This window comes from Leptonychotes weddellii, chromosome 2 (assembly GCF_054177405.1).
Source record: "Leptonychotes weddellii isolate Sample4059 chromosome 2, ASM5417740v2, whole genome shotgun sequence".
NCBI lineage: Eukaryota > Metazoa > Chordata > Mammalia > Carnivora > Phocidae > Leptonychotes > Leptonychotes weddellii.
The window spans coordinates 15,481,855-15,496,622 of NC_138370.1; the positions used below are offsets into that span (position 1 = coordinate 15,481,855).

The following is a 14,768-nucleotide window of genomic DNA, read 5'->3' on the forward strand; positions in this document are numbered from 1 at the left end:
CCAATTCATTCTCTAGTATTGGAGCCAGTATTTTTACCATCACAGGCTACAATTTTCACTTTATCCACTTTAGTAAGTTCTGTCACCTCTCTGAATTCAACATCATTCAATACAAAAGTCCACACGTTATCGCAGAATCTGTATGTATTTAGAGAGCCCCTGAAATTGACTCTGTTCCTGACCCTCTGCGCCAATGCTGAATTTATAGCTTTATCAAACTGAAGTAGAACTTGAAGGGCAAGTTGGGGGGTGATCTGTTGAGACTGTATGAGCTCATCAAGGCTCTCCTGGAGACTGTTTCCCAGAGTGGTATTTCTGTATAACTGATATGCCATGGCTTAGGAAGAAGAAATTGTTTTTCTTATTCAGGCTTGCATTGATGTCCTGTGGGGAAGGCGCTTACCGCCGCGGAGCGGACAGAAGCGGAGAAGCTAGCTGCCCAGCAGGAAGCACCTACTTCCCGACCGATAGTCGATTTTTTTTTACCTCACTACATATTTAATCCTGTTTCCAACTTATTTTAAATGCTTTGTAAGCATACATCCAATACGTTTTGATAATTTATTGAGTAAATATACCACAGTTTACTTAGCCATTGAGGCAAATTTCATTATTTAATGGGCTCCCAAGTTTTTCTATTATAAATAACACCAAGCTGAACACCTTCGGCATGAAGTTTTTCATACGTTATATTAATTCTTTAGATTTTCCAGAAACAAAAATCACCGGATTGAGGGCTTTTTAGTCAAATTGCTTTTTAAAGTTTACTAATTTATGCTAAATAGATATACATTAAAATGCGTAGAGTATCTCAGCCCAGGAGCAGCATTCACATTAAAAGAAATTGTTCATTTGCATTTCTTTGATCACTAGTGATATTATTTATTTCACACGTTTGTTAGCCTATTTCATCTTTTGAATTATCTTATGTGATTTTTATTTATGTTCCCTAAACGCATAATTTGGAAAGTTGTCAGTTGGTTAGATGCCTGGGATTTAATCTGCAAATGTTTAAATTCACTAAGTTCTTAGATATGACCAATTTTTAAAGCAACATTCAGTTGACTTCTTTTTTTTTATATATTAGATTTTCAGTGTTCGACTGTTATGTGTCTGGCCCTATGTTACATGTGAGGATTTAAAGGTGAGTCAGTCTGAATCTCAGCAGACATATATTTTAAAGCCACAGGAGGGGGCAGGTCCTTAAACAGACAACTACTATCATATGTATATAAATAAGTCGTCTGAAGACAGCCATGCAACAGTTTACCAAGGAATTCTCATAGAGGCCTCTTCTATTTTTTTCCTTTTCTTTTTCTCCCATTAATTCTACCAGGAGAGAACTTTGAAGGAAAACGTAGGAAATAACAGAGTTCAGGATTCTCAGTCAGTGATAAGCTTTTTTATACTATAGGATAGGCAAACAAATATCCCTTCTAGGTCAACAGGAGGCATTTACAGAAATGCAGAAGAATTATACTTTTGCACTTGTTCAAACTTGTACATTTACCAATGGAGACAGAAATAACCAGGGTTGTGTCTCTTATGATTAAAACAATCATCTCTTGGGCGCCTGGGTGGCTCAGTCGTTAAGCGTCTGCCTTCGGCTCAGGTCATGATCCCAGGATCCTGGAATCGAGTCCCACATCAGGCTCCCTGCTCGGCGGGAAGCCTGCTTCTCCCTCCCCCACTCCCCCTGCTTGTGTTCCCTCTCTCGCTGTGTCTCTCTCTGTCAAATAAATAAATAAAATCTTTAAAAAAAAAAAAAAACAATCATCTCTTTCTCCTGAATTTGAATTGTCAACTTCCGACAGAGAGAATGAGGAGTCTGTGATTGCTGTATAAGCCTTCAACTAGGAAGCCAGTCGATTCCTACCTCAACAGATAATCTTTAGAGCGGGGATCCATCTAGCACAGGATGCAAATAAAGATCAGTGATAACAGAGACTGGAATGATGGTGGAAGATGAAGATTTAGAGTGAACCGTCACAAATAAATATTTTAAATAGCTTATTCTTGCTAAAGAGTAGATGGTCGTTAATGCCAGAACAGAACAAGATTTTACATAATCTCCTTCTCTCTCTCTCATGAATATATAAAAGAACATATTCAGCATTCAGGTACTGCTGCAGAAAAAAAAATCTTGAACAAAGTAGACACTAATGAGATTTGCTATTAAAACTCAGTCCCACAATGTGCATACCAGAATCCCAGAATGATACACGAACAAGGCTCATTCTTTCTTCCCTCCCACCCTTTTTTTAATAGTGGTAACATATACATGACATAAAATTTACCATTTTAACCATTTATACAGGTACAGTTCTACATTACTCTTTCTTGAGTGTGTCAATTTGACATATTATAGTTTTTAAAAGATACACATAAATTGATATAAGAATATAGATGAGAGCCCCTATTTCTGCTTAGGGAGATTAAGGAAAGCTAGTGAGATGATATGACATTTAATTGGGCCTTACAGAATAAGTAGGAGTTTTCTAGACAGACAAGGAAGGGAGAAATGACATTCTGAATAGATGGAAAAGCATGAACAGTGGCATAATCATAACAGTGCAAGACATATTTTCAGGGGCAGTGAGTAACTGGTCTGAGCAGAATAGAATTTAGACTGTTATTGAATTAATAGGAAAGGAGTTTCACCTTAATCTTCCATTTTTTGAAGCTCTTGCCTGTGAGACGAGAGATGTGGGATCTGCTTCTTTTTCATTCTCTTAACCTCTCCTGAACTCAGTATCCACACACATATAATGAGAGGAGATGGACCAGATCAGTGGTTGATGAATATTTTCTGCAACCATCTGGGTAGTAAATATTTTCAGCTTTGCAGACCATACAGTCTTGGCCTTCATTGCCACTACTCAACTCTGTTGTTTTTGCAAAAGCAGCCACAGATATTCTGCAAACAAACGGACAAGGCCAGATTTCACCTGAAGCCTGCCCTTTGCCAACCCTCAAAGTGGATAATGTCGAAAACACCCTTTTGTGTTAACATTTAATAGTTCTGTTATTCTCTATTTTCCAAGTTTTATTCTTTCAGATAATTTTTATCACAGAGGAGCATATTTTTGGATCACTGCCTTTAAAATAATTAACATTATAGTTGCTCTTTCCCTTGCAAGGGAGTTACTGCATATCATTCCCTAGTTGCTGCAAAAAATCCATGTGGATGCTCAACTTTATACACTGAAGGATATAAAGTAAACCTAAATCCCAGATTCTTACACAAGAAGATGGAAGCAAGAGTCATAAAGTAGCTAAAACTAATGCTTATGCAGAACAATGAAGGACAGCAGAATATGCCACCTGAAAATATGCCTTTGGTTTACTGATTATTTTAAGTTATTCAAGACACAGTAGGTACAAGGACGCTGTAGCCCTCCTTCATACCCCTGAGAGCAGGAAATAAATCTCCCATGTGAATGGTACCCTCCCTATACCAGAAGGGTAGAAAGCATTCTTATCCCCAAAGACAAGGAATTTGAGGTGGAGAAGCTGTATAAACAAGTCTTGTTACTTCTTCACTAGTTTACTACCTCAAGCCCAAATTCCTTTCTCTTGTCAATTCTTTACAAATTTATTGTTTATTTGTCTAAAAGGTGTAAAAATGGCCTGCTTTGGTCATACCTTTGAAGGTTATATTTTTTATGGGGCCCCCATAATTTACAAAATTTACAAAATTAAATTTATTTTTCTCCTGTTAATCTATTTTATGCCAATTATTAGTCCAGGCAAAGAACCTAGAAGGGAAGAAGGGAAATGTTTTCCACCCCTACAGGAATATAATTAATCTTTTTCCAGACAAATCTAGGCAATAGAAAATACAAATTAATAATAATTTAACTGACTATAGCTATAGGGTTTATTTTAATGGTAGTGTACTCTCATTTATTTTGGTTTTGTATGGATCAGTAGAAAGGGAATGTAACTCTCTGATGTACCATTCTACTTAGTGTCTTTATTAAACCAAATTAAACATCTGTTGACTAATGCATAACTAATGAGAATTATCAAGAAAAAATAAGATTATTAATGTTTCCAGTTCAGTATAACCTAAAGCCAGTCTTGGAGGTGGAATAAAGACAATGAACTCAGTTCTTTTTTTTTTTTTTATTTTTTAAGATTTTATTTATTCATTTGAGACACAGAGATACAGAGAGAGAGAGAGAGCATGAGCAGTGGGAGAGGCAGAGGGAGAGGAAGAAGCAGACTCCCTGCTGAGTCAGGAGCCCGATGTGGGACTCGATCCCAGGACCCTGGGATCATGACCTGAGCCGAAGGCAGACGCCCAACCATCTGAGCCACCCAGGCGCCCCTGAACTCAGTTCTTTTCTTACATAATCTTGTGGAGGCATAAACTCATTAAAATAGTTTTGCTTTAATAATCTTTGTGTGTCTTTCTATAGAGTGAACACATATTAAAGAATTGCATGGAAGCAATTGTGAGAGGGAAGGAAGTTCTGGATTGATGAAAACCTTGGAGGTATCAGTTAATAGTATAAAAACAAAGAAAATGTCATTTTTAGAATTAGCTTTTTAAGCCTCTGAATGCAGGTTACAAGAATATTTTTCTCAGTTTACCTCATAAGAGTACTTTAAAAAAAGATACAGTAATGTGTAGAAACAAACAACTAGGGCGCCTGGGTGGCTCAGTTGGTTAGGCGACTGCCTTTGACTCAGGTCATGATTCTGGAGTCCCTGGATCGAGTCCCGCGTTGGGCTCCCTGCTCAGCAAGGAACCTGCTTCTCCCTCTGACCCTCCCCCCTCTCATGTGCTCTCTCTCTCGTTCTCTCTGTCTCAAAAAAAAAAAAAAAAAGAAACAAACAAACAACTAAAACACATTTTTGTATTTTCAATTATATGTCTCTTATTATTCCATCCTTAGCGAGAATAAAAATTCAGTGTACAAAGATAGAAGGTCAGCGTTAGAATTGAGAATAAGGATGCACTAGATAACAATATAAAGAGTTGAGAATTAGCTTTATCTTCTAGTAGAAATAGAGTTTCAACTGGGCGCATGGCCCCTCAAATAGAGATTACATTCACCTCTGTCCCTCTCAGCTAGCAGAGGCCAATCAGCAAAATTCATGACAATGAATAAATATGAGTAAAGGTGCCATGTCCACAGTTCTTGCCAGCTGGAAAACCTGAGGGCCACAGCAAGGTTAGGCCCTGTGCTGAAGTTGGTGATGCTGCCCTAAGCAGCTAGGGTCCCTGGATGACCTCAGGGCATAAGGCTGCTTAACTAGCCTGAACTGGTTAGACCAAAGGTCATTAAATGGTTTCTGTTAAGGGTCACAAAGTAAATACTTTAGGATTCTTGGGCCATTCGGTCTCTGTCACAACTACTCAGCTCTGCCATAGATAATACATTAACGCCCAAGTGTGGCTGTGTTCCAATAAAACTTTATTTGTGAACACTAAAATTTGAATTTCATATAATTTCCATGTGTCACAAAGTATTATTCTTCTTTTGATTTTTTTTTTCAACACTTTTAAAATCATTCTTATCTTGGAGGTCATGCAAAAGCAAGCAGCGGGCCACATTTAGCCCATGGGCTATAGTTTGTCAATTTATAGCTAACCACATTTGGGAGAAACATAAACTTTTTAAAAAGTCATTCTATTTTGAGGCCTCTTGGTTATTTTTTTAATTCATGTGTTTTTATATATTTTTTAAATTGAAATATATTTAACACATAACATCGTGTAAGTTTAAGGTGGGCAACATGTTGATATGATTGCAATGTGATTGTCATTGTAGTGTTAGCATCTCTTATCATGTCACATAATTATCATTTCTTAGTCTTTGTTTATTAAAATAGCTTAGCCTTAAAAAGCCGAACTTTTATACTATCACTGTTACTTGCATTATTATTCATTCATTCAGAAGTAACTTCTCCTTTCTACATTTAGGCTAGGACTCAGAGAGAAGATGAGCCACCCTACTTCTTTCTCTTTTAATCTCCTCTCCTGCTTCTTTCCCTAATGACTTTGAGTCCTTGCATGGAATCAACCTGCTAAGCATGCTAGGGACACCTCCAAGTATCCTTAAATCACTGCAGTGGGTTAGAAGTTTCCCTCTTTAGAAGAAAGGTAAGAATGATTGATTCCTCACAAATTATTTGTGAATGATTAATTTAAGTAATGTATTACTCATAGAATAAGTTGAATTATGTCTCTCCCAAAGTGCATATATGGAAGCTCGAACCCTCAATGTGAGTGTACTTAAGATAGGGCCACCAAGGAAATAATTAGGTTAAATGAGGAAACAAGGATAAGGAAGAGACACCAGAGGGCTCCCTCTATCTCTCTGTGTATGCACAGAGGATAGGCCATGGGAGAACATAAGGAGATAGTGGACTTCTACAAGCTGGAGAGAGGGGCCTTACCAGAGGAACCCTGATGGCACCTTGATTTTGGACTTCTAGCTTCCAGAATTATGAGAAAATAAATTTTTGTTGTTTAAGCCACCCAGTCTGTGGTATTTTGTTATGACAGCCTGAACAGACTAATATACCTATATATAGGTATAATAATAATTTGCTGGTGAACTGTATTATTTTTTGTAACTTGACCCTTACCCTTAAGCCCATTAGTCAAACAGTGTCAATAGTTTTCTGTAAATGCTTTCCTTGAGAAAAAAACAAATTCAATAAGAACACATATACCATTGCTCAGCTTTAACTTTCAAAATAAACTTTAAAAAGGAACAGATAAGAAACACTAGTCTTGAAAACTAGGCTTTCAGTTGCAAGAGCCAAGCACTTGAGAGAAAATGGAGTTTTCTAAATCCCAAGTTTCCTTTCCTTTAATTTAAGTTTTTATTTAAATTCCAGTTTGTTAAAATATAGTTTAAGATGCAGAATTTAGTGATTCATCACTTCTAGGGCTTATCACAAGTGCTCTCCTTAAAACCCATCAGCCATTTACCAAGTTTCCTTTTAAACATCAAGAGCCACACTTAGGAAGTTTAAGAATATCAAATTCTTGGTATATGTCAGAGACTATGGAATGATACAAGACATGATATAAGGACAGAATTCCATGACAGAGCAAAGAAAATTATAGGTCTTTCTGGAATGGGAGAGAAAAACATGCTTAGAGGATTTAGTGGATAAAGATCTGGACTGTTGAGGGTACCAGAGCACTTTCACGCCCTTGCCTGGTGGAGAGAGGAGGAAATCATAGAATCTATAATAATAAGAGCAAAGGTGTGTCCTATCTTGCAGAGGACCCAGCACCAACATGAGCAGCTGCAGTGATCAGGAACATTGGCATGGTATTTTTAGGCAGAAAAGAGAAAGCTTCCCAATGCTCCTTTGTCTCCAGGGAGGGCGTAGAGATATTCTACAGATCCTCAGAGAATTTTTGAGAATTAAGAAGCAATACTCATGTCAGGAGGTGCTGTCTTTTGGAGAAGAGGTGACCGAGGTCCCAGTAGCAAACATGGCACAGTGCACGCGCCAAGAGGCAATAGTGTTAAAGAAAGAAACCTCAAAATCATGTGAGCTTAGACAGACGTCTTGGTGGGTGAGCAGGGGGTGGCAGCAAGAACTGCAGGTCAGTATCCTCGACCACAACATGCATGTCCTCTTATAATCCTTTAGCCCTTGGACAAATTCTAGGAAAGAGGAAAAGGGAAGTATCTTTAAGAGTGGGAAACAGTCCTGGGGCACCTGGGTGGCTCAATTGGTTGGGCGACTGCCTTCGGCTCAGGTCATGATCCTGGAGTCTGGGGATCCCTGGAGTCCTGCACTGGGCTCCCTGCTCAGCAGGGAGACTGCTTCTCCCTCTGACCCTCCCCCCTCTCATGTGCGCTCTCTCTCTTTCTCTCTCTAATAAATAAATGAAATCTTCCAAAGAGTGGGAAATAGTCCGGATACAAAGTTTAAATTTTTAATGGTGGGAAACTAAAATATTAAATTTGTTTAAATGTTTACCTAAGAGATTCTAAATTTTTAACCAGAAATGACTGTGCTACCTTGAAGTAACAAGATTCAGGTCTTTTCAACATTAGCAGAAGCTAAGTTATGTGGAACGAAACTAAGTTGAGTTCAATTACAGAAAAATTAAAATTTTATGTCTGCATAACTGAAGTGTGTCTGTAATTTTGATCTAGCTGCAGTTGTTGGCTAATACCTATAAAAAATGATTGCTATGTTTATTTAAACTACTTCATGAAACTGTCCTTGTTAACTTATAAACAACCACGACTTCAATAGTGACTCAGAAAAGTGATTCTTTCTCAATCATAAAACAGTCACATCATGTCCAGTGAGTTTGCTAAGTGAATATTTCTACACTATAATCATCATTTATTAGTAATACCATATCCTGTTGAGCAGACTCGGGTTAAATGTAATGTTTTATTTCCTGACGACAAATCTATCTTACTGGAACGTTTGGTAAAACTTTTTTACCATAACGATTCTTTTCGCATAGTGGTCCAGTCCGACCCTGTTCGTGGTTTCGCTTTCCTGGCTTTCAGTTACCAGCCGCCAACCCAGGCTCTGAAGTGGATGCTCCTCCTTCTGACGTAGCGTCAAGACGCCAACCGTAGCCGGGCGCTGCGTTTCAATGCGTGCGTCCGTTACCTGCGTCATTTACCTGCGTCCTTTACTTCCTCATCTCTTCGTGCAGGTATTCTACCATCTCACGTTATTACCGGAAGTTGAGTAGAGTATAATGAAATATTTTGAGAGAGAGAAACCACATTCGCAAAACTTTCATTACAGTGTATTGTTATAGTTGTTCTATTTTATTCTTAGTTATTTTTGTTAATCTCTTATTGTGCCTCATTTATAAATTAAACTTTATCGTAGGTAGGTATATATAGGGGAAAAAAGTATATTTAGGGCTCGGTGCTATCTGGGGTTTCAGGCATCCACTGGGATGGGAAGGTATCCTCTGTGGAGAAAGGGGGGCTACTGTATTCGGTTTAATGGGCTGATTGATAAATTTCAATCATGGCACTTTTCTATTCTAACACCTTCATTGGCTATCACTGCCTGTCAACTTTATGAACCCCTTGTTCGTGCACTCTTGACTCTCCATGATGTAGTTCCAGTGACCATTTTTACTGTATGCTGTTACTCCATGTCGCATGCTTACTAGAAAGGCGCCTACACAATTTGTGTCTTTCCACAGTGTCAGCTTTATTCACTCACAAAGCAGGGTTCACACAGTTGTAACAAGCTTGGGATTCCAAACTCGGTGACACTTCACTAGGCATTCAACATGGCTTCATACACACACAAGACAAGATACAACACAAAGCCATGTAATAAAATATAAGGGTAAGAAGTGAACAAATCAAATGCAAAAATTGGTCGGTGAGCGCAACTGAAATGAGTACTCAGCCTGTTCTGGGTCAGCTATGGGCACTTACTGCTAATTATGTTCAATCAGTGGGAGGTCTCTATTACATTCAGTGATCAGTCTCGCAGAGCGTTCAGTAGTTGTTGCCTTTCATATGTGGTCAGATGTGAAAGAATCAGCATCTTGAGGATCTGACAGTTTGCTGCAGGACTCCTGCCTTTTTAAAGGAGTTTAATCAGTCTTTAGCCCTGCCAGGTCTCTTCTGGTTCTAGTGATTACCAGTTCTTGGTTCTTCCAGGTTTTCTTGGTCTTGCTAATTAGCAGTTCTTCCTACCACCAGTGTGTCCTGATTTTAGTGGTATCTGTTCTCTGCTCATTGCCCTTGCCTGCCTTCCTGCATCTTTATGTCACTGCTTGATATGAGTGACCCCATCGTGCTCTCTATACTCCATTATTTTATCCAGAATTGGTTATTGGCTATTCCCCAATACCTCTGTGTATCCTCACGTGTCTTTGCTTCTACTTTCTCCCTGGAATGACTTCCCCAACCTCTCAGTATCTCTTTCCCTTACTGTTCATTCCATCAATCTTAAGTACATCCTTTTTCTAAAGAATGCCTTGATCTACTTTATTCAATATGCTCTCCTCAGTATAGGCCCCTTTTAGACCTCTCCTGAGGTTTATCCTATTTGATTTATATGATACTTCCTATTGATAGTTTATCTGCACCCCATATGATAAAGTTCCTTAAATGTAATTATTATCTCTCATTCGTCTTAATCTGTGTTCTCACATTATTATATTGAGCATAGTCTGTGCTCAATCAATACATTTTCTTGAAATAATGGAACAATGACACTTAAGTTGCTACCATACCTTTAATTTAAAAATCTGTGTTTGCTCCATGAAATGTTTTGGGGAAAAGAAAAGACATGCATGAATTTGCATGTGATTAATCACATATCACTCTTTGCTTTCAACTTTCCTTATAGGTGGAAAAAAAAAAAAAGAGTGCAGTGTAGAAGTTTAAGGTCTCTATAGGGCTGCCCAAGGACACAGAAAGTGGGGGAAAGTGATTAAAGAGGAAGCTTCCGGGGATAGAACAGACCCAGGGAAGGAGGAGTTACTGCTGACAGCTAAGACTGGGAGAGCAGACTGGCGAATAGGAGAGAGGGCTTATTGTAGGGGGAAATGAGGAGGATGGAACTAAGAATATAGATATCTCAAGGCCACAACCCGTGCGAAAAATAGAGGGAGAAAAGAAAATGATACTCAGATCTTAAAGATACAGTGTGGAAATACAGTGTCTGAATTTAATAAGAGGATATAATTAGCTTTCCTGATAAAGGAGGTTGCAGTTGAACACTGTGATGTGCCGTGCATGTGGTGGAAATGATTTAGATTTCTTCAGTATATGACACAGCTGTGTCAGTGTGAGAATAAAGCAGATTGCTGTGCAAAATTCTGTCCAAGCAGGCTAGTTGTCCGGTTTTATATATGCCTATAATGGTTTCTCATTTCCTTACCTGTGGGAGAGCTAATCAATAAATAAATTGGTACAAGAAACTAACACTGTTTATACACCATATCTTGGGAAATCACCCAACGCAGCAAACTGAAAGGAGCTACTGTAGATATAAAACAGGCCACCCGGAAATCATGATGACCAGCGATACCACTATCGGAGGGCCATTTCTTGTGCCGGAAGAGAGCCAGGATCTTAGGGAATTCTTATAAGCAGGACAACTGCCAAGAGTAGAATTCAACCTCCTTAAAGGTATTCTTCTTTTTGGAACTGCAAGGCCATCAGTGGAGAGAGCCATTCAGAGAAACTCCATGTGGCTCCTCCCTTTAAAGATGAATTTTTATTATCCTCATTCCCTGATGCTCCCTTTTATCCTGGGCAAGTGAGAATTTCTAATAGGCTCTACTTGGTCACTCCATATTTCTTTCTTTTTTTTTTTTAATTTATTTATTTATTTGACAGAGAGAGAGAGAGCACAAGCAGGGGAGAGGCAGAGGGAGAAGCAGGCTCCCTGCTGAGCAGGGAGCCCGATGTAGGGCTCGATACCAGGACCCTGGGATCATGACCTGAGCTGAAGGCAGTCTCAACCAACTGAGCCACCCAGGCGCCCCATCCATATTTATTTCAAAAGTGGATTAGATAATGTATGAAAATGTATTTCGTAAATTAAATTTTAAAAAGCAAGTTTTTTTTTTTTTAATAAACTTTCAGACTAATGAGACCAAGAATATTTTCACTGAGTATCAAGAATCCTTCATTTTTCTTGAGAAATCGTTTGGACAATTGGGATAATTTTCTTTATCAATAAAACATTCATTTAGAATTGACCTCCTCATTTCCACCCACCTATTTTCTCTTTTCAACTCAACCCTGTTTCCATCCTGTACTGTCCCACTTTCAAACCCTGAATGAATCATTTTCTTCTGTGACCCAGTTTCTGGTGTTTTTCTCCAACTACTTATACCTCAACTTTACAAGGAGGTTTACTATATTTAACATGTATTTTAGCACAAATAATTGGCACTCTTCTCTAAGAAACAAAACTGAGACAAACAATATTGGGCCCAGGAAAGGAGTAACTGCTGATGGAAAAGATTATAAGATATTTACCTCAGTGGATGCAATTTTCTTTCTGTATAATCATTTGATAATTCCTCTCAACTCCTGCTCTAAAGTCCACCCCCCATTCCTGAAGATGACTCTTTTGAGTGGGATTGTATCAGAGTGCTCCAGAGAAACAGAATCAATAGAATCTATATCTATATATCCACATTCACATCTCTATCTATCTATTTACTGAGAAAGATTGAGATTTATTATAAGGAATTGGGTCACCTGATTATAGAGGCTAAGTCTCATGATCTACCATCTGCAAGCTAGAGACCAGGAAAGCCGATGTTGTAATTCAGTTTGAGCCTGAAGGCTTGAGAACTAGAGTAGCTGCTAATGTAATTCCCAGTCTGAGGGTAGGAGAGGACCAATGTTGCAGCTCAGCAGTCAGGCATTAGAGAGAAAAAATTATGCTTGCTCTGCCTCCTTCTATGTAGGTCTTCACAGATTAGATGATTCCCACCCATCTGTTTTACTCAGTCCACTGATTCAATGCAAATCTCATTCAGGAACCCCTTCACAGAAATAATGAAATAATGTCTAATCAAATACCTGGGCGCCCTGTGATCCAGTCAGGTTGACACATAAAATCAACCATCACAGACATCCTTCCAGGGTGTAGCAAGCTTAGCTACCCAATATCTACTCCATTCACAAGAACCCTATTGGTGGTAGTCCAGCTTGCTCCTGCCTTCAGTATTTTGCTTTCAAGATTCAGTCACTAGTTACAACCTCATACAACCCGAGACTCTCAATGATGCCAGTGTAGTTCTCTAGCGCTCTCTTCTAAGTGTATGAAGAGCGTCCATGAGTTTCCGTAGCTTACCACCTATGCCTAGAGTGAGATTCAAGTCTCTCCTAATGCAGATAACCCCACAGTCTCCATCAGGGGCATAAATTTGACTTGAATTTGTGGGGAGCAGGAATGGTAATGGAAAAAAGCCACAGCGCTTTTATTCCTGTGAATTCTATTCAAGGAATTCTCTCTTTCAGTGCGTCTTTCTTCAGAATTATTTTCTAGCCCTCACTTATGTGGCCTAGAGGTAAGTGATTAAGACTTTGGGGATACCTGTTCCTTATTAGAAAATGTGATCACTCATTATCCATGTAGTTATCAACTGAGAGGACCTTGGCAAAATTTTGAGACAAAAGGAAAATAGTCCCATTGGACATTCTTTCCTATTTGCTTCCATGACACTCCAATCTCCTTATTCATAGCAATTATCAAAGGTGTAAATTTACATTTATTTTGGCAATCGTTTGACTAGTATATATCTTCCCCATTGTACCATAACTCCAAGTGAGTAGAGGCCAAATCTGTTTTGTTTACTATCCTATCCCTAAGGTCTTACAAAGTGTCTTACATGTGGCATTTTTGAATTAATGAGTAGATGAACTGATGACCAGAGATCTAGATATATTAGTTTTTTCTACTTACTGTTCTTTCTTTCATTGAAGAAATTCTTCTGTATCTTATGTAAGTAAGGGCTGTCTTCTTATGAAGTAAAATGCAAACATCCTATAGTCTATCAACTTTTATTATAATCCTAAAATCTCTTCTAGTGGTCACTTTTGAGTAATAAATGAAATATACATGTATTCCCTCCACAGAATTAGTAACCACTTACTAATCAGGCACTGGGATTATGGAGATGAAAAAACAGATTTCCTCTTAAGTATTTACATTGGCATAGATGAAATTGACAAATAATTATAATAAAATGTGATCTATTAACACACAGTTGTGTATATGTAACATTTTTAAAAATTTTTAAATTTTATTTTAATTTAAATTAAATTTAATTTTTTTAAATGACTATGATGTTCAAGGTCCTTTACTCACATGTAATATCTTATTTGATTTTTCACAATTGCCTTCTCAGTTATGTTTTATTATTCCATTTTTTTTCCAATGAGAAAACTGAAGCTCAGTGAATTTAAACCTTTTGAAAAATTAATACATTGTTCTGGTTTATATTTATTGGGTTTCAAAGCAAACACTCTTTTCTTTGTGGCACATTACAAAGAACCACATCTTTAAGTGTCTGTGAAGAGAGCACTCCTAACCTGATGAATTACATAAGTGAGAAACACAATAACTGTATTACTATTTATTGAGTACCTACATTGTGCCAAACATTGTGCTAGCATTTTTTCTTTTTACAAAAATAGACTCATTTTAGCCTAATAAGATATTGGTATTATCATTCCTATTTCTCATAATGGGACATTGAGTCTCATCAAGTTTAAGTCACTTGCCCGAGTCATATATGTAAGTGATGGAGCTAGGAATTGAAATCGGTTCTGATGATTACAAATCTATGCTTATAACATTTAAAAAAAAATAGTTCTTCTAGGACCTTTTTTTGGCATTAACATGGGCCAGGTGAATATAACCTGGTGATGACAAGTAGACAATAGCCTGCAGGATTTTTTTTTTTTTTCAGTTTTATACCTTTATTTGACAATCAGCGGTTAGTTCTCATCCACATTAACTGTCTGCAGATTTTTGAAAGTGGTGACAGGTACATAGGTAACCAGTGTGTAGAGCTTGTTTGGTGAATCTTCATCCTCGTTACGTTTTCTGGACAACTGCACACGGATACGGTATGGAACATTCCTTATTCCTTTGGCCCAGACAGCTTTGTTGAGCCTGGTGTCAATGCGCACATCTGGAGTTCCCATCTCCTTCATGGCAAATTTTCGGATCTCTTTGAGTGCCCGAGGGGCACGCTTCTTGAAACCCACTCCATGGATGCGCTTGTGAATGTTGATGGTGTATTCTCTGGTCAC

General features: G+C 38.1%; 1 pseudogene; it reads right to left on the reverse strand.

The window, feature by feature from the left end:
- Positions 1-5: 5 nt before the first annotated feature.
- LOC102744682 (transcription initiation factor IIA subunit 2 pseudogene) lies at positions 6-460 on the reverse strand (annotated as a pseudogene).
- Positions 461-14,768: the final 14,308 nt, after the last annotated feature.